Source organism: Triticum dicoccoides, chromosome 3A (assembly GCF_002162155.2).
Source record: "Triticum dicoccoides isolate Atlit2015 ecotype Zavitan chromosome 3A, WEW_v2.0, whole genome shotgun sequence".
NCBI classification, from domain to species: domain Eukaryota; kingdom Viridiplantae; phylum Streptophyta; class Magnoliopsida; order Poales; family Poaceae; genus Triticum; species Triticum dicoccoides.
Window position 1 is genome coordinate 180,521,890 of NC_041384.1, and position 24,737 is coordinate 180,546,626.

The following is a 24,737-nucleotide window of genomic DNA, read 5'->3' on the forward strand; positions in this document are numbered from 1 at the left end:
GGATTGCCTGGATCTCAAGGGCCGGCAAGAAGGAGACCTATCTGGATGGAGAGTTCCGCGGCAAGTGGGAGGAGTGGAGAGCGGATTGGTGCTGGATTGACGAAGAGGATCCGCAGCCATTCACCGCCCAACGCAAAACCCCAGTAGCACGCGGCGGCGATTGGAGTGACATGGCTCCGGAGGACGCCAGGCTGAAGATTGCCGTCACCAGGATCCTGCGCCTGAGGTTTGCCGGGCTTACTGTTGGCGCTGTTGGCACAGACTTCCTTCGCCACCGCATCGCCCCCCTGCAGGAGCGGGGGAGGCCCACTTGGGAGTTCAAGAAAGCGGCAGACATCATGAGGCTGCGGCCAGGCCTCAATTACAACTTCACAGTCCTGGAGCTCAACGCGATGCTGCAGGAGCTGTTCAAATATGACCCCCAACATCCCGAGGTGTTCAGGTTGCTGGGGGGCGTCGTGCCTTTGTGCAACAATTCCGAGCTCGACCGCATCCATGCAATGATGCCGGAGTGCGACTCGCACGGGATTGTGCCAACTTGGCAGGAGCCTGGAGACGAGGTCGTGCAGCAATTCTTCGACGACTTGGTGGAAGTGCCAATCCGCCTCGACGAGAAGGACGGCCTCACCCGCGACACCACGGATGCCGAGATGGCGCTCATCGCTACTAGGCTGGAGGAGGCAGCGGCAACCGCAGCCGCGGGCGAGTTCGGGTTCACTGCGGAGGAGGCCGATGCAGCAGAAGCGGCAAGCCGTGCCGAGCGTGGGGAGCCTGCCGGCAAGAAGGGGCTTGCCGGGCAAGACGCCGAGCCGAGCGAGCCCGCCAAGGACACGAGCGGCTCGTTGCAAATCGACTCTTCTTCCACCTCGTCCTCAGACAGCCCACCAGAAGCAGAGCCTCCATCCCCACCAAGAAGGCGCCTCCGCAAGGTTGGCGATGTGGTGGAGCGGCAAGCGGGCCAACAGTCGCCACGCCGCGTGACACGCTCGACCACGGCAAACACCGTTGCCGTGGGAGCGCCTCATGCTACGACGGCAACTGGAGCGGAGTCTAGCCGGACCACCGCTTCAGTCCCTGCCGCTACTCACGCCGCGCCAACAGCCGGAGCGGGGTCGTCTCAGACCGCCGCCACTGCTCCCGCCAAGCGGCCAAGGGAAGCTTCTTCTCCGCCTCCTCGCGTCGGGTGTGCGCCGGGCTTTGACTTCTCCGCGTTAAGCTCCGACGAGGAAGAAGAAGAGGAGTAAGCTTCTCTTGTTGTACTTGCATTTCTTCAAATCTTGCTGTTTGTCTTGTATCTCATTTGCTTTGCTTTGAATTTGTTCCTTCTCAAGACTCTGGCCCAGAGAGCGGCAAAGAGAGCCAAGGCCCCAGTGATCATTGTCGAGGACGAGCCCACTGCGACAGCAGGTGGCGCGCCCGAGGCAAGCTTGCCGGACCTGGCGACTTTCCTCCACGGCAGCCCCCAACGTAAGGGTGCGAATTATTTTCCGCGGTGAGGCGCGCATGGGTACTTGTCTTTGTTGATATTTGCTTGTTGACTTGTGTAGGAGCCGAGCAGCCCCACCAGGAGCCAGGGGAGAATCCCCCGACAAGGGAGAATTCTCCGGCAAGGGGAGGCTTCCCGGTAAGGGAGAAGTCTCCGGCAAGGGAGGGATCTCCGGCAAGGGAGAAGTCTCCGGCAAGGGGGGGTTCTCCGGCGAGGGACTACGCCAGTGGCCCCCCGACGGCGGAGACCATGACTGCAGAACCTAGTGCAGGTACTCCTCTTGCTTCAAATCTTCCCTTGGGTTCTTCTCTTGATCTGCTTGAGTTTTTGCTGGATTTTGCTTGACTCTTCCCCCTTTTCCGGTCGTCAGATCCACCCGCTGCGGAGCAGATGGAAACCGAGGTCACCGCCGACGAGGCAACCGGTGGTGGCGACGCCGCCGGCGTAGAGGCCGCCAAGGCAGACGCCGCGGCAACTGGCGAGGGGTCCGGCGATCGCACTGACGGCCCTGAGGCCGCAGGAGCGCCAGGCGCTACACCGACCGCCGATCCATCCGCCGCTGCCGCAGTGCCAGGCTCCCGGAGAGCCCCCGCCAGGCGTCTACCTGAAGGCCGGCGACGACGTCTTCATCAATCTTCCCTGGGCATCAAGCTCCAGAGCGCCGGTCGAGGGGGAGGTCTTCGACGGAGAAGTGCTCGCCTCCGCGGGGCTGAAGCTGGTCGACGCGCCAAGCAGCAGCGGCAACGAGCCCGAAGAAGAGCGGCTGCTGCGCAGGTTGATGTCGCTCTACCGCACGCGACAAGCCAAGCTGGAGTCCCGTGAGGCACTTGTCACGAAGGTGGGGGCAGACATTGAAAAGCGCATGGAAGAGCTCGGGGGTTTCCACCGGGAAGCCCTCCGATCCCTGGCGGAGGAGCGTGAGCGGCTCGTTGAAGCGCAGAACGCCTTTCTCCTCGAGAAGGCCGAAGCCGAAGAGCGCCAGCGACTTGCCGCTGTGAAGCTAGCCGCAGAGGAGGGCGAGCTGGCGCAGCGGAAGGTCAATCTCGACGCCCACGAGGAGGAGCTTGCCTCGCGCGAGGAGAAGCTTGGCGGAGCCCTCAAGCAAGTGGAGGACGCTGCCGCCGCAGCTGAGGCCGCCAAGGAGGAATTGAAGACAAAGGTGGCGCGGCTGGAGGCCGATCTCTCCGAGAAGGGCAAGGAGCTCAGTGCCGCCAAGGTCTCCAACGTGGATCTTGAGTTGAAGCTAACCACTTTGACCAAGACTCTGGACAGCGCCAAGAAGCGGGAGGCGGCCTTGAAGGAGGAAATCAAGGCCGACAAGGCGCTGCTGGAGAGTGCTGCCACCGCCCAAAACACCTTCAGGGAGACCGTGACGCACTGGACGGAGAGCCTTGTGAACGCCGCCACGGACATCGACAAGGAGCTGGCGCAACTGGGGATAGAGGATCTCGGGTATTCCACCGACGACAACCTCCAACCCAGCGCCAAGCTCGTCCTGTTCTTCAAGGGCGTGGCGACGGCCCTTCAGCGACTCCGAGAGAGGATCCCCAAGCAATTAGCTGACGAGTCGCGCGAGATTTGCGCAGGAGCCCTCGAGAAGGTGCTGATGAAGGTGGCCTTCCGCAATCCGGGCCTCCGCCTCACCAACATCCTCAGGTCCTTGCCGCCAGAAGCCGATCTGGAGGAGCTCAAGGCCCTTGTCGCACCCATTGTGGACAAGGTGGGCGGGATCAAGCGGGTCGAGGGCGATCGCGTAGATTAGGCCGCTCGTTTCTTCTTTTTTTTTGTCGCTGTTTACCTCGTCATGAAAACAATTTATCAGAGCTGCAACAAGTTATTTTTGTAATATAACTTGATTCTGGGTAGCCATTGCAATGTTATTCCCTCTACTTGACTCTTTGCTTTATATGTCTTTGCCCCACGCTTTTAGGGAACTTGTCGGTGCAGGCACCTGAGCCGCGAGCGCTGAGTGCGGGACGTCAGCAGCCTGCTGGCGGTGCCGCTACCGACAAGAAACCTTGTCGCAACTAGTTGCAGCTCACTTAAATTGCTGAGCAGACTCGAAACAAAGTAAGGGCGCTAGCGGCTCAATTAAGTTGTTGAGCGGACTCGAAACAAAGTAAGGGCGCTGGCAGCTCACTTAAGTTGTTGAACCGACTCGAAGCAAAGTAAGGGCGCAACTAGCTATGAGTTGGTTCCTCCGCGCACAGGTTTTCCATACAAAGTGCGGTCGTTCAAGGGAGATAACTTCAAATTTAAAAAATCTGACTGCTCAAACTTGCAACTTATCTTTTCTGTTGTTTGCTTCCCGGCAAGGCGAAATTCTTGAACGACGCCTGGTCCATACCCTCATCTTCTCCTTTCCCCCCGGCAAACGAGGGAACCTTCCTTTCCTTGCGAAAAAGAAAGAAGAGAAAATACAGATATGGAGCCTTACGGCTCGTTATCGCTTACCGTGGAGTAGGTGCTGCACAAAGTGTCAGATCATATATGCCAGAAAATAGGAAGCATAGAATTGACAAAATGTGCGGAGCACATGACCTTTACTTATGCACGGGATCTGCGCCCGGCTTTGTACAAAGGATTACATGCAACAGCGGCAAGACTTGTACAAAAGGGTGGTTCCCGGACAGAGTCCGACAACCGCGCCCTACGGGTAAAACTTACGAAGATGCTCGATGTTCCAGGAGTTGCTCACCGGAATGCCATCTTCGGTCTCAAGGCGGACAGCGCCAGGCCTAGTGACTCGTTTCACCCGGTAAGGGCCTGCCCACTTCGGCGTCAACTTGTTGGAATTCTTGGCGGAATGAACGCGCCGAAGAACATGGTCGCCTTCCTCTTACTCCCTTTACTTGATTCCTTCCTTTGTATGGTTTTGCCCTACACTTTTAGGGAACTTGCCGACGCATGCACCCGAGCCACGAGCGCTGAGTGCGGAACGTCAGCAGCCTGCTGGCAGTGCCGCTACCGGCAAGAAACCTTGTCGCAACTAGTTGCAGCTCACTTAAATTGTTGAGCAGACTCGAAACAAGGTAAGGGCGCTAGCGGCTCGCTTAAGTTGTTGAGCGGACTCGAAACAAAGTAAGGGCGCTGGCAGCTCACTTAAGTCGTTGAACCGACTCGAAGCAAAGTAAGGGCGCAACTAGCTATGAGTTGGTCCCTCCGCACACGGGTTTTCCATACAAAGCACGGTCGTTCAAGGGAGATAACTTAAAATTTAAAAAATCTGACTGATCAAACTTTGGCAACTTAACTCCCTTACTCGTCGGCAGGTTGACGTGCAGGGTGGTCCTGAGCGCTCCGAGGTCCACCAGCTTGATCTTGATCTAGCGAACGCATGGTACCGTGAGTACCATGACGCTGCCGGTCCCGCGCCTCCTGAGATGGGCGTGGTGCATGCACGGACGCCGAGGTCTCGGAGTGTGCCCGGTCATTGTGGGAGCCGGCTACGCCGCCGATGGGCAGCGCAGCCTTGTCCTGGGACCTGGCAGCACCGTGAGTTCCCTCATCGACGCGTGTCCTTCCGCCGGTGCCTGCCCTACCAACCGTTTGCTCCGGCGGTGGCTGGCTCGGCGCGAACGGAGTAGCTGCCTCCGAAACTTTCTTCTTCGGCGGCATGTTGATGAAGATGATGATGATCTAGCTTGCGAGAACGCCGGATCTGGTTCACACAACTTCGACGCCCCCTACCTGGCGCGCCAGAGATGCCGGGGTAGCTGATCCATGGGCACCTATGGGACCGGCGGACCGGGTCCCTTTCGGTTCGGCGGGGGCGGAGGTCGCGCAAAGAGCAGATCGAGGCGGAGCACGCGAGCAATTTACCCAGGTTCGGGCCGCACGGATGCGTAAAACCCTACTCCTGCTTTGTGGTTTGTATTGATTTCTAGCTCGGGAGCGCGGAGTGCTACAGTACACACCGACGGCTAGCAAGACCGAGCGTGAGGGTTCGAACTGGCTAACCCCCCCTCTACGTTGCTCACGGGCCTCCTTTTATATGCTCAAGGGGTTACCCACATGTGGCAACGGAGGTAAAGGGCAAAAATGGAAGAGTGGTGGTTGGTACAACTACCTGTACAGTGTATCATACCTAACCCTGGCGGCAGGGGACAAGGGCATTAATTGCCCGTCTGTGTCGCCTAAACAGTACCGAAAGGGACCTCTAGGGACGCCACCGTTTGCCACGATGGTTATCTTGTCAGTGCCTGCTCACCACCTCGCACCCCTAGCTGCACGGCCTCCTGCCACATGTGCTTGGGAGGGTCCTAGAGCGACACGTTGGCGGGTGTGCTGGAGCGCGGGCACGAAGTGGGGGTTTCCCGTGGCAAGCTCCTTGCCGCGGTCGTCGTCTTGTCGTGTTCGGGAGCTTGTCGCTCACCGGGCCTTGCCGGGACGCGTGGCGCGTCACGGCAAGTTTTCTTGGTATGCCTTGGTTGGCCTTCCCGGCAAGCTCCTCTTGCCGGGGTCCTTGGATGCTTTTGCTAGCCTTCCCGGCAAGCTCCTCTTGCCGGGGCCTTGGTTTGAGTACTTTTTTCTTGAATGGTCTTCAATGTAGCCACGGAGGGTCTTGGCGGCCACCGCGGCAAGCCTTGCCGCGGGGTGCTGCGACTGCCCGTGCACAAGTTCGGGATACTAGGGTACCCCTACTCTAGTACACCGATAAGCACTGACCCAGGGGGGTTAAAAATAAAGATGACCCTTGGGCTGGCCGACCCAAGGGAAAAAAGGCTAGGTGGCGAATGGTAAAACCAATGTTGGGCATTGTTGGAGGAGTTTTATTCAAGGCGAACTGTCAAGGTGTTCCCATTATAACCCAACCGCGTAAGGAACGCAAAATCCGGGAACATAACGCCGATATGACGGAAACTAGGGCGGCAAGAGTGGAACAAAACACCAGGCATAAGGCCGAGCTTTCCACCCTTTGCCAAGTATATAGATGCAATAATTAGATAAGAGATATTGTGATATGCCAACAAGTAAACATGTTCCAACAAGGAACAATATCTCCATGTTCCAACAAGGAACAAACTTCAATCTTCACCTGCAACTAACAACGCTATAAGAGGGGCTGAGTAAAGCGGTAACATAGCCAAACAACGGTTTGCTAGGACAAGGTGGGTTAGAGGCTTGGCTTAACTTTATGGGAGGCATGATAAGCAAGTGGTAGGTATCGCCGCATAGGCATAGCAAAAGAGCGAGCAACTAAGCAAGCAAAGATAGAAGTGATTTCGAGGGTATGGTCATCTTGCCTGAAATCCGGCAAGGAAGAAGAACGAGTCCATGAAGAAGACAAACGGACGTAGTCGAACGGTTCCTCACAAACGTGACATTATCGGAACCAACCCGAAGAAGCAACACCGGAAAGAAGCACAACAACAAAGTAAACAACCATCACATAAGCAAGTATGATGCATGTCTAGTAAAATGAGGCATGGCATGGCAAAGTGCAACAAACAACACCACAAATTAAGTGGAGCTCAATATGCAAACGGAACACCACATCAATTATTTAGTTCTCTCTCGGTTAGGTACTCAACAATATTAAATGTTGGTTAACATGGCAAGAGGTGTAGCATAACAAACTATACCATCTAAACAATTTAAATGGGGCCGGATATAATAAACAACAAAACCGGTAAATCCCCATATGCAATTATCAATTTGGTGCAACAACAATTTTAACCAATCTTGAAGTTGTTACCATGATGCGGATGACATGTGCAAGTTTATGCAATTTTTATTAAAAGTTGACAAGAGAATTATGAAACATTTGTCACCGTGGTGGAAAGGAAAAAGGGTGCCACGACAACGATAATGAAAATGGTGCCACGGCAACGTTCCAGTTCCGGTAACTCGATTGAGATACCGATGCAAAGGAGAAGTGTGCGGATGCGTGCAAAAGATGGTGGGGCGCTCCCGGATTCCGGGTGTCCCACGAGTCGATGGCATGGAAGCGAGAGACACTCCGGACACGGTGCAGACAAAGGGTGCATCTCATACATCACAAGCATTCATTCTCGGACGATCGTCTCGGGGTTATACCTTTGAAGCGTGCGTTGTCTAAGTGTATCGACTCGGCGTAGAGGAAGTAGTGGAAGTAGACGTTCTCGGGCATCGAGGGAAGTAGTGGTTCACGCGACGGTAGTCTAAGTAGTCGTCCTATCATTCATCGGCGATCATCGGAGCGGTAGTGGAAGTAGAGGTACATGACGACGGTAGAGATACTCGCGACGGTAGTGGTACACGTTTTCATATAAGGACTTGACGAATCCGAGTCACTTAGGGTCGACGGTAGACGTTCACGTTTCGAGGAGGAAGTAGAGGTTCTCGCGATCTCGGCGACGGTAGTTGTTCACGGTGCTTGTGACTCGCGGTTCTTCGGGCAATGGTAGTCGTACACTTTCGTAGATGTTCGAGGCCGTCAGTAGGGGAGCTCGTGGTATTGCGATGATAGTGGTACAAGGTCGTCGGGGTACTTGCCGGTCTGGTCTTGACGGTCTCGTTTTTGCGATGGTAATCGTTCACGTTCCGTGGAAGTTCGAGTCACCGGTAAAGGATCTTGGCGGTCCAGAGGGGGTACTTGTCGGATCCACAACACTATGACCGTTCGTGGCAGAGGAGCTTGATGTTCACGGGTATCCCAAAGGCGTCGTGGTACTTGGCGACATCCGATGCGTAGAGGTTCTTGGCAGTTTTGTGTAGACGGACTTGGCGCACCCGAAGGGTCACACTTGTCGTCGTGGGAACTTGGTGAATCCGAGGTCTTCGAGGTCGTCATCGGACTTGATCAAATACATGGCGTGGGTAGACATTCACACGACGGCCTTCGCGATGGTAGTTGTACACGGTCCGATTTACTTGGCGTGTCGTCATGTAGACGTAGAGCTTCCTAAGAGGAACTTGGCGTGTCCAAAATCTTCGGGGATAGGCCTTGGACTTGGCGGTGGTCTCCTCGGGTCAACGGGCGATGTGCACGGGCCGGAACGCCTGGTGGCTTGGGCTGTTCTAGGCCAAGGAGTAGACACGCAGCAGGGGCTGCTAGCGGAGGCAGAGCCACGATGAGGAGGTGAAGGGAGCAAGCGCGAGGCTGAAAACGGTGGCGCGAGAGGTTAGCGAGGCAGGGAAGCAGCAGCCTGGTGGCACTACAAGAAATATGTCAACTTATAGCCTTCTGTCAGTGACCCTCGAAGAATTGGTCATAAATTTATGACCATTTTAGACCAATTGGTCAAAAGCTGTCTAGGGGCTCTAAACCCTAAACCATAACGACCATTTTGGTCAGAAAGGTCATAATTTCATTAGAGGAAATGGTCATAAAGCAAACAGCGTTAGTCCGCTGCCTTATTTCTAGTTGTTAACGACTAATATAGATGGTCATATCCTTGTAAATTGTGGTGGGTTGCTATGACTAGGCGCCACCTCATCAGTTTTGCCTATGTGTCATGTCCATGTGGCAGTTTTTGCCCTAGGTTGTGAAGCAACCTATATTTATGTCATTCCCAAAATTCCCAAAAAAATCTCATAAATTCTTTGGGTCATATCTTCGTGAAATATGTAAAAACCTTCCTTGCCTAGTTCAAAAATAATTCAAAAATATTCATTTTCCTATTCTGTTCGGAACAACAGTTTGTGAAGGAAGTACCACTTTGGCATGTCCAAATAGTATCCATTTTCTACAGTGCTTTCCTATGCCCAAATAACCATCCTCCACCAAATGCCAGCTCAATCCATTCATTATTTTGAGCCGATTTTCAACATTTGTATTTATGTCCAGTGTGGTAGTTTGCAAAGCAAGTACCACCTAGTCTCCTCCTTTTGAGTTGAAAATTTGTGAAGACGGTCTTCTTAGTAACTGATCATCCTCAGCCAAAACTCACGCCCATTATCCATGTACATTTCTCGTACCGCTAATAAAACACTTGGCTGCTAATTCATGTTTGAGCATTGATCGGTCTCCTCGTGAGAATCTTATGTTGTAATTTTCTTCCTAGCACCTTCCTGGGGAATGCCCAACCCACTAGACATTCCTAGGCCGCCCAGAACACATGGCAACGCCACGGTCACGCCGTGACCACGCGGCGGGCATGCGAGTTTACGCGCTCTAGAGTTGGGGCCCTCGGCCACCGCACAAACCTCGACGTATCGCCACCAAACCATGTATTTATGATTAAATAGGTACTTATGTAACTATAAATGATTTTTCGAAAAAATAAATAGCAAACTATGAGGCACCTGCAGTTCAAATTTGACCCGCTTCCAACTGAATCGGCGGAAATTTGTCTTTTTCACGAGAGGTGGATCAAAAAATTTTACACCCAACCATTTTGTCAATTGTGCATTAAATATGGCCTAGTATTTTATAAAAATGATTTGGTCCAGTTTTGCAACAATTATTTGGTAGTTCCTTCACAAAAAAACCGCCTTTCGGGCACTCGAAAAATGGAAAATGGTTTTTTCGTCCAACGAAAATGAAAACTTCCTTAGGTAACATTGTTTGCCATTCCAATATGCACCATTGTGCACAATATGAGATCATTTGAACAAACTATGCCATGAATGTGGCCATAAGATTGATCATTTGGCTTGAAAGCCATGAATCTTCACACATGATAGCTCATTTGTGAGAACACTTTTTTAAAATAATTATCGTATTACAAGTTTATTATTTTTCCCGGAAACTTGGTCACATATAATGACACAATGCAAATGTTTTCCAATTTTTTGATTTTTTTTTGAATTTTTTGTGCCCATTTCAAAATGCGGTTAAAACGGCTGGAATGACCATTCCTAGCTAGTGGTTGAATCTTGGAACTTTTTTGGTGTTTCTCTGATTAAATAGATACTTATGTAACTAGAAATGATTTGTGGAAAAAATAAATAGCAAACTATGAGGCAGCTGTAGTTCAAATTTGACCCGCTTCCAACTGAATCGGCGGGAATTTGTCTTTTTCACCAGAGGTGGATCAAAACTTTTTACACCCAACCATTTGGTCAATTGTGCATTAAATATGACCTAGTATTTTATAAATTTGATTTGGTGCAATTTTGCAACAAATATATGGTAGGTCCTTCACAAAAAAACTCATTTCGGGCACTTGAAAAATGGAAAATGAATTTTCCGTGCAAAGAAAATGAAAACTCCCTTAGGCAACATTGTTTGGAATTCCAAGATGCACCAGTGTGCACAATATGAGATCATTTGAACAAACTATGCCATGAATGTGGCCATGACTATTAGGCGCCGGCGCGCCGGCCCAAACTTTGGGCTGGTCGGCTCAGAGCCCTTCGAGGTGTACCTGCAGAACCGCGAGCAGGTGGATGATGGACGCTCGCCGCAGGAGCCGCAAAGGGTGTGCTCTGATTTGGGGGAGAAATTGTTGTGTTGACTGAGCGATGGGATAAGGAAGATGCTGCAAATGGTTTGCAGGCCCACGAGGAGACGCGTGGGGGAAGACGTGGCACACCCACGATCGTACGCTGCGCGCGTTGCCCGGCACAACGTTCGGCCGGCGCACCGGATAGAACGATTTCCCTTCACAAAATAACACTATCTTTAGCACATGGAAACTATTTTAAATCACTGATTTTCCGAACCAATCAGAAATCTTCCCACGGATCAATGACATGGCGCCCATCCATACATCCATCCATGTCTCCATCCCACATCCATCCATCCATCTATTTACAGAAAAAAAACAAAAGAAAAATAAAAAGAGATACCCCACCCGCAGCCCAAACCCTAGCTCAGATCCCCCATCGCACCCCTCCTCTCTCGTCCACATCTCCCCTCGTTTCCCACATCACCGCCGCCACCCACCCGCCGTCCCTCCCCAACCGCGCCTCAGATGCACCACCTCAAGTGGACCCCCCACCTCCTCTCCTCCGTGCTTACCTCTAGCGACCCCTCTCTCTCCCGGGACACATCTGCGCCGCCAGAGACGCCGCACCTCCCATGATACAATCCAACCCTCTCCCCTGATCCCACCTGCCGGCGGCGACCTCCTCTCAACCAGCTCCGCCATCGGCCTCCAGATCCAACCCGACAGCTACCAGCTCAGGCCTAACCCCTACCCCGCGGCCATGGCCATGGCAGGGCGAGCCCGAATCCCTACCCCGTGGTGGCTAGGGTTTCGGTCGCCTCCAACCCGATCCGGCGCTGCTCCGGTGAATCCCGAGCCCTCAAGCACCGATCCATCTCCTGGATGCGTTGATCTGCTCGAGGACGACCATTTCTTCGTCAACCTGCAAGGACGCGCGCCGGTAGCAGGCAATCTCCTTTCCGACAAGCCCACCCATGGCGACCAGGATGGTCTCCCCCTCCCAAATCTAGCACGGTCTCCCAAATCTCCCTCTGCTCCTCAAGGTCCGACCCTAGTGATTCTTACCCTAGTATTGATTTGGTTAGGAACTTGAGTAACTTTTATTCGATGCTTCTTGTTTCCAAGCAGAGCACGGATCTGGGGTGCCCATCAGGGGACGAGTCTGGGCGAAGGTCGGTGGTTCGTTCGAGCAAGATCGCGTCGGGGTGGGCGCCGCGTGAGCTTCTCCTCGTCAGGTGCCCTTCTGATGCGGTTGGCGACCAATAATATTACTCTACTGTATTTTTTGTTTCTAGCAGAATGAGACCATTGGTTGTTCGCTTCTGTGGCTGCCTGTTTCATGCTTCAGACTTGTATCTTGCAGGGTGTGGAGGAGGGCAGAGTTGATTTTCTCAAGATTCTGAAGAGTGCCAACTCCGTTTTTCGCCATGCAGTGCTGGGGAGCACCATTCTTGCCCTGTTGTACCCACCTTCATTTACATGGTTCACAACCAGGTCGGTCTTGTAATGTTTTTGTTGCTTGCTTTGATTTTCTCAAGATTCTGAAGAGTGCCAACTCTGTTTACATGGTTCAGACATTGATAGGCCAGGGCGTGTGGTTGTTTTAGCATGGAACAATTAATACTCCTACTAATTAATGAAGGAAGCACACTTCTTCACATAAATGAAGATATGTCTGTGTTAGTATTAGTGTTCTTGATCTTACCTGATAGACTTGTTTTTACTAATATAAACAAATAAAATCAGATTGTTTGCATAGAATCGAATCATTCTCACTTTTAGTTGAGTTCTAAGTACGTAGTGTCTTTAGTTCTTTTCTTATATTATAGTCAGAGCTATACCGTGTGACTGAATCATGTGTTATTTAGTTAGCTGAGCAGTATCTTTAGTTTTCTAATGATTGCTCAACTCTCAATTCTGAATAAATAAGTAGCTGACCCTATTGGTTCTTTCTTTCTTCAGGGCTATGAGTTTATGGCCACGCTGCTGTTTTGCCCTGCTTGATAATTCTTTTACTGTCCGGTCTGCTCTGCATAGTTTCCAGTTGATTATAAAACGATAAAACAGTGGTGATGTGAGGTCTGACAATGGTTTGTAATTTTGGTTACATCCCCAACCTCTCCAGCTAGCTTCTTCTTCACATCATATCATATTTGCACCTGCTGCTACATCATGGATTGGATGGTCACCTACTAGCTAAGTAGATTAGCTTGTATTGCCATCGTAATAGTCAATACTATTTCACTTTGCTTGTTTCTTGTACTAGGTCTGTCAGTTACAACATAAACAAACAAATTGCTTAGCTCTCAACTATGAATACATAGCTAGCTAAAACTGTTCTTTCTTTCTCTCTTCAGAGTTATGACTTATATGGGTCAAGCTGCTGTTTTTCTGTGCTCGATGATACTATTGCTGCCTGTATACTGATACATGTAGTGATATTTACCTGAACTGAAGTTGTCAATGTACCATTATTTTTCTGCTCACAAGCATATGCACCTGCATGTCTAGTCTGTTGTAATTTTTTTTAGTCCGTGGTGGATCTCTCCAACTCTTGCATGCTCTGGTTGATCTTGGCTGGAACATTTGGTCATTTGCTATTATACTTTGTAACTTGTAAACTATCTTCTTGTTCGCAGTAGTCTAATTGCCCTATGCATTACACAACTTAATCATCAACATGAATTGTTTGTGGAAATGCTTGTGTCATTGTCCAACTGTCTTATAAGTGTATTAGTGTGGATGAGGTGTGCTGTATGTTATCAATTGGCATCTAAATTAGTTCATCTTCCCACTTCCCTACCGACTGTAATGTGCTTGCAAGCTCAAAATTTGTGCTTCTATTACTACATGCTATAATGTGCCTGCGTGCTTAAATTTTATGCTTCTATTGCTATGGGCCGGTCTTTTGCGGTAAAATAATGATGTTAGATGTCTGTTGGTTGCTGTATATGGGGAAGATGAATTGAATCCTATAGTGTACTTGTCAAATACATTGGTGTTTTTCGATCTTGTTCTAATTAATGTGTATAGTTCAAGCCCTTGTTTCTATCTAAATATGTGCACTGATGTTCAGTTGCCTTCTGAAAAATTATTGGTGCATTTTTTGTTTCTCAAATACAAAATAGCTTGCTCATTATAGCTATGGCATCCCTACTGTTAGCTTTCATATTGTTTCTCTGTTTTCTTGTATGAGAGTTTCATTTTAACTATCTGGAGAACAAAAAGCATGGTACTAGCTTAATTTGTGTTATCATTCTAAATAACTATCCTTTTCTTGAATGGTCTGTTCATAATATATTTGCCCCAGTTTTTTTGATCCTTCTCTGGTGATTCATGTAACATGGCAACCGAGGAAGGCATGTTGTCTGTTTTCTAGAAGGCCGTTTTGTTTGTTCCCAGCCCTAACTATGGTTGTCCAGCTAGTTCGGCATGTTGTTCATCTTACTATGGTAGTCCAACGAGTTTGGCATGTTTTGAGTTTGGCATGTTCATGACGGGAGCAGGTGCCAGTTTGTGATTGCTTGTAAGGATCTTGTAAAGCTTGTAAAGTACTGTATTACACTTGTAACTCATTACTGTGATTGCCACTGTATTACACTTGTAAGGATCTGGCTGCTCTCATCTGAAGTATCATGTGTGTTTTCTGTGTCTGCCAATTTAAATACTAGTTGAAATATGAAGACTATGAGCCTGATAAATGGGACCCACTTACCAGAACATGACAAATGGGACCTAGTTACTAGAACCTGACAACAGGGACCCACCTGACCCATTTTATAAAAATCAAAAAATGAAACTGCTGAGACAAAAAGGCCACGGCCCAAAATTAAAAGGCTACAATGTTGGGCTTGGCCCATGAAGCCGATCAAAAATTGATAGAAAAAATACATTAAAAAGGCCGAATTGTTGGGCTAGGCCCATGTAGAAAACCGAATTGGACCATGCTGAATCTTGTGCCACATCAGCTTGCCACGCTGGATGCCTACGTGGCCTGGGGAGGTTGCTAGTGACCAAAACACCACAGTAGACGTATTTTGGTCATAAATGTCTTCGACCATTCCAGAAGAAAGGTCGCTATAGTCAGTTTATGACCGCCAGCTTTTGACCTTCTGTTTTTGGTCAAAAAAAGGTCGCAAATGAAAAACCATGACCTTTCAGTGACCAATAGTGGTGGTCACAAGTTGACATATTTCTTGTAGTGTGGAACTCCAGTGAACTTGGCGCTTGGGGACTCCGATGTGAGGAAGCTCCATGGCGTCCATGGTGGTGAGGCAAAACGGCAGAGGAGGCGGCGGTGCACGGCTCACCGGCGAGCAGCAGGGTCGCCGGGCGGCGCGCGGGACCACAGCGAGGCCGCGAGAGGGTGGGACGGCGCTAGGCAGTGGCTCGGTGACAGGGTCTCCCTCCTCTCTCTCCTTCTCTGGGTGACGGGGCAAAGGAGAGAATGAGAGAACGGCGCTGGTGGTTGGGGAGGTCTGCCGATGTGTGGAGAGAGCAGCTGCAGCAGAGCGCGATTCTGGCAGGGTCGAGGGAGGAGTGGCTGGCGGCAGCCTCAGGAAGGAGAAGGGGTGCTTGGTGCGGCGGAGGAGGAAGGAGGCAGAGGGGGTCGAGGGAGATGGGGCGCGAGGAGAAGACGAGGCAGAGGAAAGGAGATCGAGTCACGACTCTCCCTGGCGGCACAAGCGAGGGGAGTCGGGAGAGAGCAGAGGGATCGCTAGGGTTGGCCATAGGTTTTGCTGGGCCTTGGGAGGCTGGCCCAGTGAGAGGAAAATGGCCAGAGGCCTGCTGGAGCTGCAGGAAACCTTGGACCAAATGGGTCGCAGGAGGCCCAAATGGCATGTCTGGGCTCTCTCTCCCCCTCCTATTTCCTTCTTTTTACAAAAACAAAGAAATAAGACAAAGGAAAAGAGAGAAGAGAAGGTCAGAGGAATAATTTGGGCATGTGGTTAATTTTCTTGGACTCACAAAAATATGCTTGGTCCGAGAAAATTAGTAAAAGCCAGATCGAACGATAAGAATTCAAACTCATTTGAATTTAATTCAAATGGGTTTGGACTAGGACAAGGGTTTAGGAGTGTCCAAAAATGTTGAGAATTTAGGTGGAGCTCCAGAAAAAGAAAGGATATATGGCAAAGTTAGAGACCAAGAGTTGAGAAGGAAAAAGGCATGGAACTTAGTTGTAAGTGTGTTATGGTGTTTCCAAATTAATGGAATGGTTTTTATATAGCTCCCTAAATATTGGGAGGATATGTTATAAAGAGAAACACCATGTGAATTCCCTCGATTTAAATGGACCGAAGATCCATACGGTTTATTAATATGAGTTGCAAAGATTAATGACATGATGGCATGATGAAAAAATGCAATGCACATGATGCAAAGATGAATGCAATGAACCAAACAAATCACACGACGAAACCCGGAAACCCTGGAAAGCATCTGAAGCTCTGGGTCTTGGGGCGTTACAGTAGGACCCCTCCTGGTGCGCCTCCTCCTGGCCGGCCGCACCTCCCCCCTTGCTCCTTTATATACGGGGGCAGGGGGCACCCCATCGACACAACAATTGATTTGATCTTTTAGCCGTGTGCGGTGCCCCCCTCCACCATAGTCCACCTCGATAATACTATAGCAGTGCTTCATCGAAACCCTACATCGGTAGAACATCGTCACCACGCCGTCGTGCTGACGAAACTCTCCCTCAACACTCGGCTGGATCGGTGTTCGAGGGACGTCATCAGGCTGAATGTGTGCTGAACTCGGAGGTGACGTGCATTTGGTACTTGATCGGTCGGATCGTGAAGACGTACGACTACATCAACCGCGTTGTGCTAACGGTTCCGCTTTCGGTCTACGAGGGTACGTGGACAACACTCTCCCCTCTCGTTGCTATGCAGCACCATGATCTTGTGTGTGTAGGAATTTTTTTGAAATTACTACGTTCCCCAACAAATTCCATATAGAATGTGCGCATTCAAAAGTAGGCAAGAACACAAGAAAATTTCTCGGCAAACCTCTAATAATAAGATCAATTGTTCTAAGATTGCGAACCATGTCAAGATACTCATCGGGGGTAGGATGAAAAGGATCAATAGGAGGTACATAAGGGCGACAAATATATTTGTTCAAATTATATTCATTGAAAATATCAAGCATCTCATTTTTCCATGAACCATAGAAATCCCCATCAAGAATAGGCACTCTACATCTAATACTCCCGAACATAGACTCATCCATCTTACACCAATGATGATTAAACCAAAGAAAAGGAGACCAAAGCTCTGATACCAATTGAGAGGATCAAGAAGAGGGGTCTAGAGGGGGTGATTAGACCCTTAACAAGAAAAAGTGGAAGTTTTTAAATTCTTCAAGTTAAGGTTGATTTTAACACAAGTTAAAGCATTCACAACACATTTCAAGCAAGCATGACAAGAGTATATGCAGCGGAAAGAGTAAAGCATGCAAATTGCAAGAAGGTAAAGGGATGGGATTGGAGTTTGCAAACGCAAAGGATACACGGAGATTTTTGGCGTGGTTCTGATAGGTGGTGCTATAGTTTGTCCACGTTGATGGAGACTTCAACCCACGAAGGGTAACAGCTGCGTGAGTCCATGGAGGGCTCCACCCACAAAGGGTCCACAAAGAAGCAACCTTGTATATTCCACCATGGTCATTGCCCATGAAGGACTTGCCTCACTCAGTGTCGGTGCAACAAACCATAGGCCTGTTGCCCTGACTGTGCACAGGCATGGGAGCGAGATTACAGCATCGGACCAAGCCAAAATACAAGAAACCAAGATCTTCAAGAGACCAACATGCAGATCAAGAGGACCAAGGACAAGCCAAAGAAGTAAGAAATCTCCAGGAGTAAAGCATCCCTTGCCGGGCAGGCGAGACTAGCGAGGAAGGGGTCACCCTCGGAAGAAAACCTTTAAGACGTCCCAGTAGGGCCTGCCGAGACTCGCGGAGGCAGAATCACCTCACCAAACCACCTCACCATGACGCACATCGTCGATCAGTGCGATGTTAAGACGCAAAGTGACTAAGTGGCAGCCATTTGCCACATGGAAACCTCTTTCTATAGAAGATACCTACAGATGACACCCATCCTGCAACGTGTCAAGAGAGCAGGCGTGAAGCTGGCAAAACTGCCCGGCAAGGCTTGTCGGGCAAGCGAGCATGTGGCGTCGACCGGCGCATTTAGTGCGCCCTGTTAGCCTGCGGAGTTAGGTATGATAGCACTATTTGCTATCTTATCAGTGCATAATGACTGATTTGCCACTGTGATGACCCCTTAGCCAATAAAAGGAGGCCCATGACAACCTTAGAAAGGGTGGGACCCGGTGTTAGTGAATCCACCCCCTCATATTTCATATGCTCGTAGCCGTTTCACCTTGAGGCAACCATGCCGGGCAAACGCACTACGAGCACCACCATTTTGCCATCATCAGTCCACCAATGCAGGAGTAGGGTTTTACGCCTCACGGCGACTCGAACCTGGGTAAAACTGCCTGTGTGATCTCTGTCGTGCTGCTCCATGCTCTTCTGCTCTTTGTGCAACATGACATCCCACCACCGAACCAGCAAGGGACCCTTGGTCCCATAGGTGGATGTGATTTCCCATGACATCTTTGGCGCGCCAGGTAGGGGGATCACTTGCACGAACCTGAAACCATAAGCAGCGCGTCATCTTCATCGCCATCTTCATCTTCGACGGCGCCATCGACCATGGTGCCCAAGAAGAAATCCGGTGCTTCAACTCACCCGTCCACCTCGAAGGCTCCTCCACCCACAGCTACCGATGCTACGAGGGATGCGGAGGCGCGCGGGGATGTGGACGCAGCTGGGGATGTGGTCGGGGCAGGTGGCGCCATCACCACCTCCCCCGCGGCAGAAGTAGGAGCTGGAGATGCCGGAGGAGAGAAGCATCAGTAACATCCCGGTGGCCACGCTCCATGAGGTACAGGTGAAGGGATTGTTCCACGTACGCCCCTTCCCCTCGCTGATGGGCACAACCACAGCGGTGGCACTCGGTCCGAGGCGAATCACCGCCCTCCGGCTGCCCCCTCCATGGGGGTGACCGCAACGCATGCACCTCCCCTGGGGCGAGTCAACCAGGCTGCTGCGCCCAACGGAGCTGCTGGCCCTCAAGTGCCTTCTCCATGTCACCATGCCATCCAGATGGCCGCCTCGCAACAGCAAGGATATGGTGTTGTCGCCGCTGGCACCATTAGGAGTCGAGCGACAGTGCAGTCAACATCATCATCACCCATGCCAAGCACTACTACAAAAGCCATGGTACGGGCCTAGCTCGACTGAGGTTTCCGCCAGCGGCCGAGCAAATGGATGAGTGGCGTGCCACTATCCAGAGTTTGCTCGGTTTCACCGAGGCTGGGGGCTCATAGCAAGCCGGCCCACCATGGCCTCCCCAAGCAACGACGACAGCTCGTGTTGTTGGTCGTACGGAAGGGGCCACCCCCACAGTACAGTCCTCACTACGGCCACCAGTGCGAGCGCGGCAGAATCAGGAACCTGACGATGTCCGGATGGCCTCCTCTGACCCTTGAGCACGTCCAGGCCAACAGCGAGCCCCGGAGGACAAGCGGAGGGGAGACGCGTGCGTCATCATCGAGCAATGCCCCGAGAACCACCATCGGGCGAATGGGTGCGGCTATCCCGACGTTCACGAGCCTGCACTTGAGATTGGCGGGTGCCTGCCTTTCGAGGTTGGGTGCCCCGCCCTTACTCACGAGCTGCGGCAAGTCCGTTGGCCATCCGTTCGTACGTTCAAGCCAGAGATACCTGAGAAGTATGATGGAAGGCTAAACTCGGCAGAGTTTCTGAGCATCTACACCATCGTTGTTCAGGCTGTCGGGGGAAGAGAAGAGAAGGTGTTTGCCAATTACTTCCCTTTGGCACTCAAGTCCAGTGTGAGGTCTTAGCTGATGTACCTGCCGAAGAACTCCATTTTGTCATGGGCTGACATGTGTCATGAGTTCATTGGCGCCTTCACTAGCAGCCATAAAGGACCAGGGCGGCCCAACGATTTGCAGCTTCTCCAGAAAAAAGGAGAGACTCTCCGGAAGTACTTGCAGAGATTCAGTAGAGTCCACAGGAACATCCCAAACATCCATCCAGCAGATGTGATAACTTCCTTCCAATCCAATGTGCGTAACCGTAGGATTCGTTCCAAGATGAACATGTGGTTGCCCGAGACTGTGAAGGAGCTTTAGACTTTGGTGGACAAGCATGCTCGGGTGGAGGAGGGAAGGAAACTCCCAGGAGAAGAGGATTGCATCAACATCGGACTCATAGGATGACATCGAATCCACCAGTCAGATGAAGAGCAAGAAGCGCAACAAGAGGCGCAAGGATAAGACCATAATGACTGTCGAAGGATCAAGCTCACCTAGTACCGACAAGAAGGCTAAAGTCAAAGCTCCTGACAAGGAGGCTGCCATGTGCACTGACTGCCAGGAGGCTGCTGCTACCTGGAAGGCTGGGAAAGGCGACGGGCCATACTACAGGATTCATGGGACCAAGGGCCACGACCTTCAAGAGTGTTATCAGGTTGAGCAGCTCGTCAAGAGGCAGAGAGCAGAATATGAGAGGCGTGATAAAGAAAAAAGTCAGAATGTCACTGGCGGTAAGGGCCAATGCAGTGAAGCAAATTGCCCCGACAAACCCTTCCGGAACCAAGGAAAACCTGTAACACCCCGTATGTAACTTGCCATATTTGTATTCCAACTCTTGCCTTTTCCGGCACTAAGTTATTTCATTTCCTCATTGTCGGGTTTTTGGCTCGTGTTGTTTTGTCTTTGTCATGCATCTCATATCATGTCATTATGTGCATTGCATTTGCATACGTGTTCGTCTCATGCATCCGAGCATTTTCCCCGTTGTCCGTTTTGCATTCTGGCGCTCCTATGTCCTCCGGTGCCCCCTTTTACTTCTTTTCGTGTGCGGGTGTTAAACGTTGTTGGATTGGAACGAGACTTGCCAAGTGGCCTTGGTTTACTACCGGTAGACCGCCTGTCAAGTTTCGTGCCATTTGGACTTTGTTTGATACTCCAACGGTTAACCGAGGGACCGTAAAGGCCTCGTGTGTGTTGCAGCCCAACACCTCTCCAAAGTGGACCAAAACCCACCTAAACCTCCTCCATCATCTAGATCATTCGATCATGATCGCGTGGCTGAAAACCGTGCTCAATTAGGAGCCTCCTAGCTCCTCCTACCTATAAAAAGGTCCTCCCCTTCCAAATTTCCGGATCCATTTCACCCCTAACCTAGCCCCCCTTCCTCTCCGCGCGCCAGACAATGTCCGGGCTGCGCTGGACAACCGCTCCACTGCCACTCCCATCGCAACACGTGTCCCCGCCGGGTCTCCCCCCGCCACCGGCCCGCTCGGCCCAGGGCGGGCCCTCCCCGGCCGGCGTCTTCCGCCGCCCACGCCCTGTGCGAGGGAGCCGCGCCGCCCGCGTCGGCCTACCGCTCCGCCGCCGACGCGCCTGCGCCGAACCCCGCCGCCATCTGCTCCGCGCCACCGCACCGTTCCACTGCTGCCCTGCTCCACCTCGTCGCCGGCGACGCCCGTCGCCACTCACCTCCGCCCGCGCCGCCCGAGGCCGGCGCCGCCTCTGCGGCTTCTTCCTCCTCCGGCCGGACTCCGGCAACCTCGAGTCTCCTCTCCGGTGAACAGTACCTCCGGCGATCCTCGAACCACGTGCAGATCCTGATCCAGATCGGTTTAGGGTCGACTTTTTGCCCTAATTCCAGTAATTTTTGCATATGTTCATCGCATCATAACTCTGCATCCGTGGCTCCGTTTTGGGCGTGTAGCATATCAAATTGTTTGTCTCGACGAGTACTTCATTTCATCTCATTGCATCATGTTCATTTGAGTTCATCTTGATGCCCTAAATGTTGTTGCAAGAGTGCTAGTTTATATTAGTTCCAGATTCATATCGGCAATTGGACATTTGTCATTTTTGTCATGATTGATGTGTGCCTCCTATGATCTTGAGCCCTACATAAGTTTTGAAGTATGCCATGCCATCTTTTCAGGGGTGTATGCCATGTATTTTTGTGATCTCTGTGGTGACTAGCACAAGCATGCAAAGTAGCCCTCGTAATGTTGCTGATTTCAGGGACTTAGAAATATTCTAAGTCTTTTTCCTGTCAATATTTTTATGCCATGTGTTCTTGTTGCTACAGAGTGATCCATGCCTCTTTTGAGCATGATTAGTAAGGATGTTTTGTAGATATTGTTGTGCTCTATCCATCCATGTCTTTTTTGCATTTATGGAGCACCCTAGCTTGAGTCAATCGAGCTCTACTTTTGCTATAAAATGTTCCTGGCAGAATATTTACATGTTAAGCATGTTTGCCGAGCTTGTTGTAGTTGATTCATGCATGCTATGTTGTTGTTCTTGCCATGTTTAGCTTCTATGCCATGTCTGCATGTTGGGTGTATGCTTAGCTTGTCATGCAATGCCTTGTGATGAGTGCATCGAGCTCGTAAACATGCCTACTTAATATCTGTTTTGCCATGTTCCAGTTTTCTACTAAGTCTGAATCTGTTAACGTTAATTGCTATGTTCACATGGTTGCCATTTTATTTTCTGATCCCTTTTGGCTCATGGTAAGTAAGGGACTTTTGTTGTATGCTTTGAGTAGTTTCGTGCCATGCTTTATTTGCCATGATATGTTCCTGTAGCATGTTGTTATCTTGCTCTAAACATTGCTTCCTGATGTTAAATTCCTGACATGTTATTTTCACCAAGTCTGTAACCTGATATCATTTGCACTTTTGCCATGCTTGTTTGAACCTGTTATTGAGTAAATTGCCGTAGCTCAGTGTTCATCTTTTGTCAAGCATCTTGAGTGGAGCCCTGTCATGTATTTTGTTGCTGTGTTAGAGTGCAGTAGCTCGTTGTTCTTGATGCATTTAGGTGGCCTCGTGCTGTTAATCGCAGATCGGTGCCATATTTGTTTTGCTTGCCATTTGCAAACCGTGCATCCGATTCTGGTGATCTTTATATCGATTTCGACCTAAATCAACTCCTCTTTCCAGTGGAACTCTTGGTTTTCCAAGTTCAGGCCAGGTTCAATCTTTCCTTTCTGAAGCATGCATATGCATCGCATATCACATCCCGCATATCATGCCATGTTTTGCATCATCTTGCTTGTGCATTGCACGTGGTTGATTGTGTCTCCCTTTGCTTGTGTTCTTGCTTTGGGTAGAGACAGGAGACGAGTATTTGATCGAGGAGCCCGTTGAGTACATTTACGAGGATAAAGCTAACGTCAACTCGGAGAACTTTGCAGGCAAGTTGACAATACCCTCGAAATCACTTCTATCTTTGCTTGCTAGATGCTCGCTCTATTACTATGCCTATGCTACGATACCTACCACTTGCTTATCATGCCTCCCATATTGCCATGTCAAACCTCTAACCCACCTTTTCCTAGCAAACCGTTGTTTGGCTATGTTACCGCTTGGCTCAGCCCCTCTTATAGCGTTGCTAGTTGCAGGTGAAGATTGGAGTTTATTCCATGTTGGGACATGTTTATTGTTGGGATATCATTATTATATCTTGTCTATTTTAATGCACCTATATACTTGGTAAAGGGTGGAAGGCTCGGCCTTATGCCTGGTGTTTTGTTCCACTCTTGCCGCCCTGGTTTCCGTCATACCGGTGTTATGTTCCTTGATTTTGCATTCCTTACATGGTTGGGTTATAATGGGAACCCCTTGACGGTTCTCCTTGAATAAAACTTCTCCAGCAATGCCCAACCTTGGTTTTACCATTCGCCACCTAGCCTTTCCTTTTCCCTCGGGTTTCCGGAGCCCGAGAGTCATCTTTATTTAAACCCCCCCGGGCCAGTGCTCCTTTGAGTGTTGGTTCGAAATGGGCAGCCTGCGGGGCCACCTCGGGGCAACTCGAGGGTTGGTTTTACTCGTAGCTTGACCTATCCGGTGTCCCTGAGAATGAGATACGTGCGACTCCTATCGGGATTTGTCGGTACATCGGGCGGCTTTGCTAGTTTAGTTTTACCATTGTCGAGATGTCTTGTAACCGGGATTCCGAGTCTGATCGGATTGTCTTGGGAGAAGGAATATCCTTCATTGACCGTGAGAGCATGTGATGGGATAAGTTGGGACACCCCTGCAGGGATTTGATCTTTCGAAAGTCATGCCCACGGTTATGGGCAGATGGGAATTTGTTAATGTCCGGTTGTAGAAAACCTTAACTTAACTTAATTAAAATGAATCAACTGAGTGTGTGGCCGTGATGGTCTCTTTTCGGCGGAGTCCGGGAAGAGAACACGTCTTGTGTTATGCTTGAACGTAGGTTGTTCTAGGATCACTTCTTGATCATAGTTTCTCGACCGTGCCTTTGCCTTCTCTTCTCGCTCTCATTTGCGTATGTTAGCCACCATATACGCTAGTGCTTGCTGCAGCTCCACCTCATACCTTTTACCCTTCCTATAAGCTTAAATAGTCTTGATCGCGAGGGTGTGAGATTGCTGAGTCCCGGTGACTCACAGATTACTTCCAAAACCAGATGCAGGGACCGATGATACCGCTCTAGGTGATTCGACTAAGCTCAAGTGGGAGTTTGATGAGGACTCAGGACGATACTACGTTTCTTTTCTAGACGATCAGTAGTGGAGCCCAGTTGGGGCGATCGAGGACTTTGTCGCATTTGGAATTGTTCTTTTATTTTTGGTTTCGTGGTCGGACCTTGAGTGTATCTGGATTAATGTAATGATATTTATGTTATTGTGTGACGTGGCGAGTGTAAGCCAACTATGTATCTCTTTTCCTTATTCATTACATGGGTTGTGTGAATATTACCTCACTTACGACATTCCTTACAATGCGGTTATGCCTCTAAGTCGTGCTTCGACACGTGGGAGATATTGCCGCA

General features: G+C 50.3%; 1 long non-coding RNA gene across 1 annotated transcript; it reads left to right on the plus strand.

The window, feature by feature from the left end:
* The first annotated feature begins 11,774 nt into the window (after nt 1-11,774).
* Nucleotides 11,775-12,183, plus strand: LOC119271457. Its single transcript, XR_005134535.1, has 3 exons — nt 11,775-11,846; nt 11,932-12,038; nt 12,167-12,183. It is a non-coding gene; the product is annotated as an uncharacterized LOC119271457 (long non-coding RNA).
* The last annotated feature ends 12,554 nt before the right edge of the window (nt 12,184-24,737 follow it).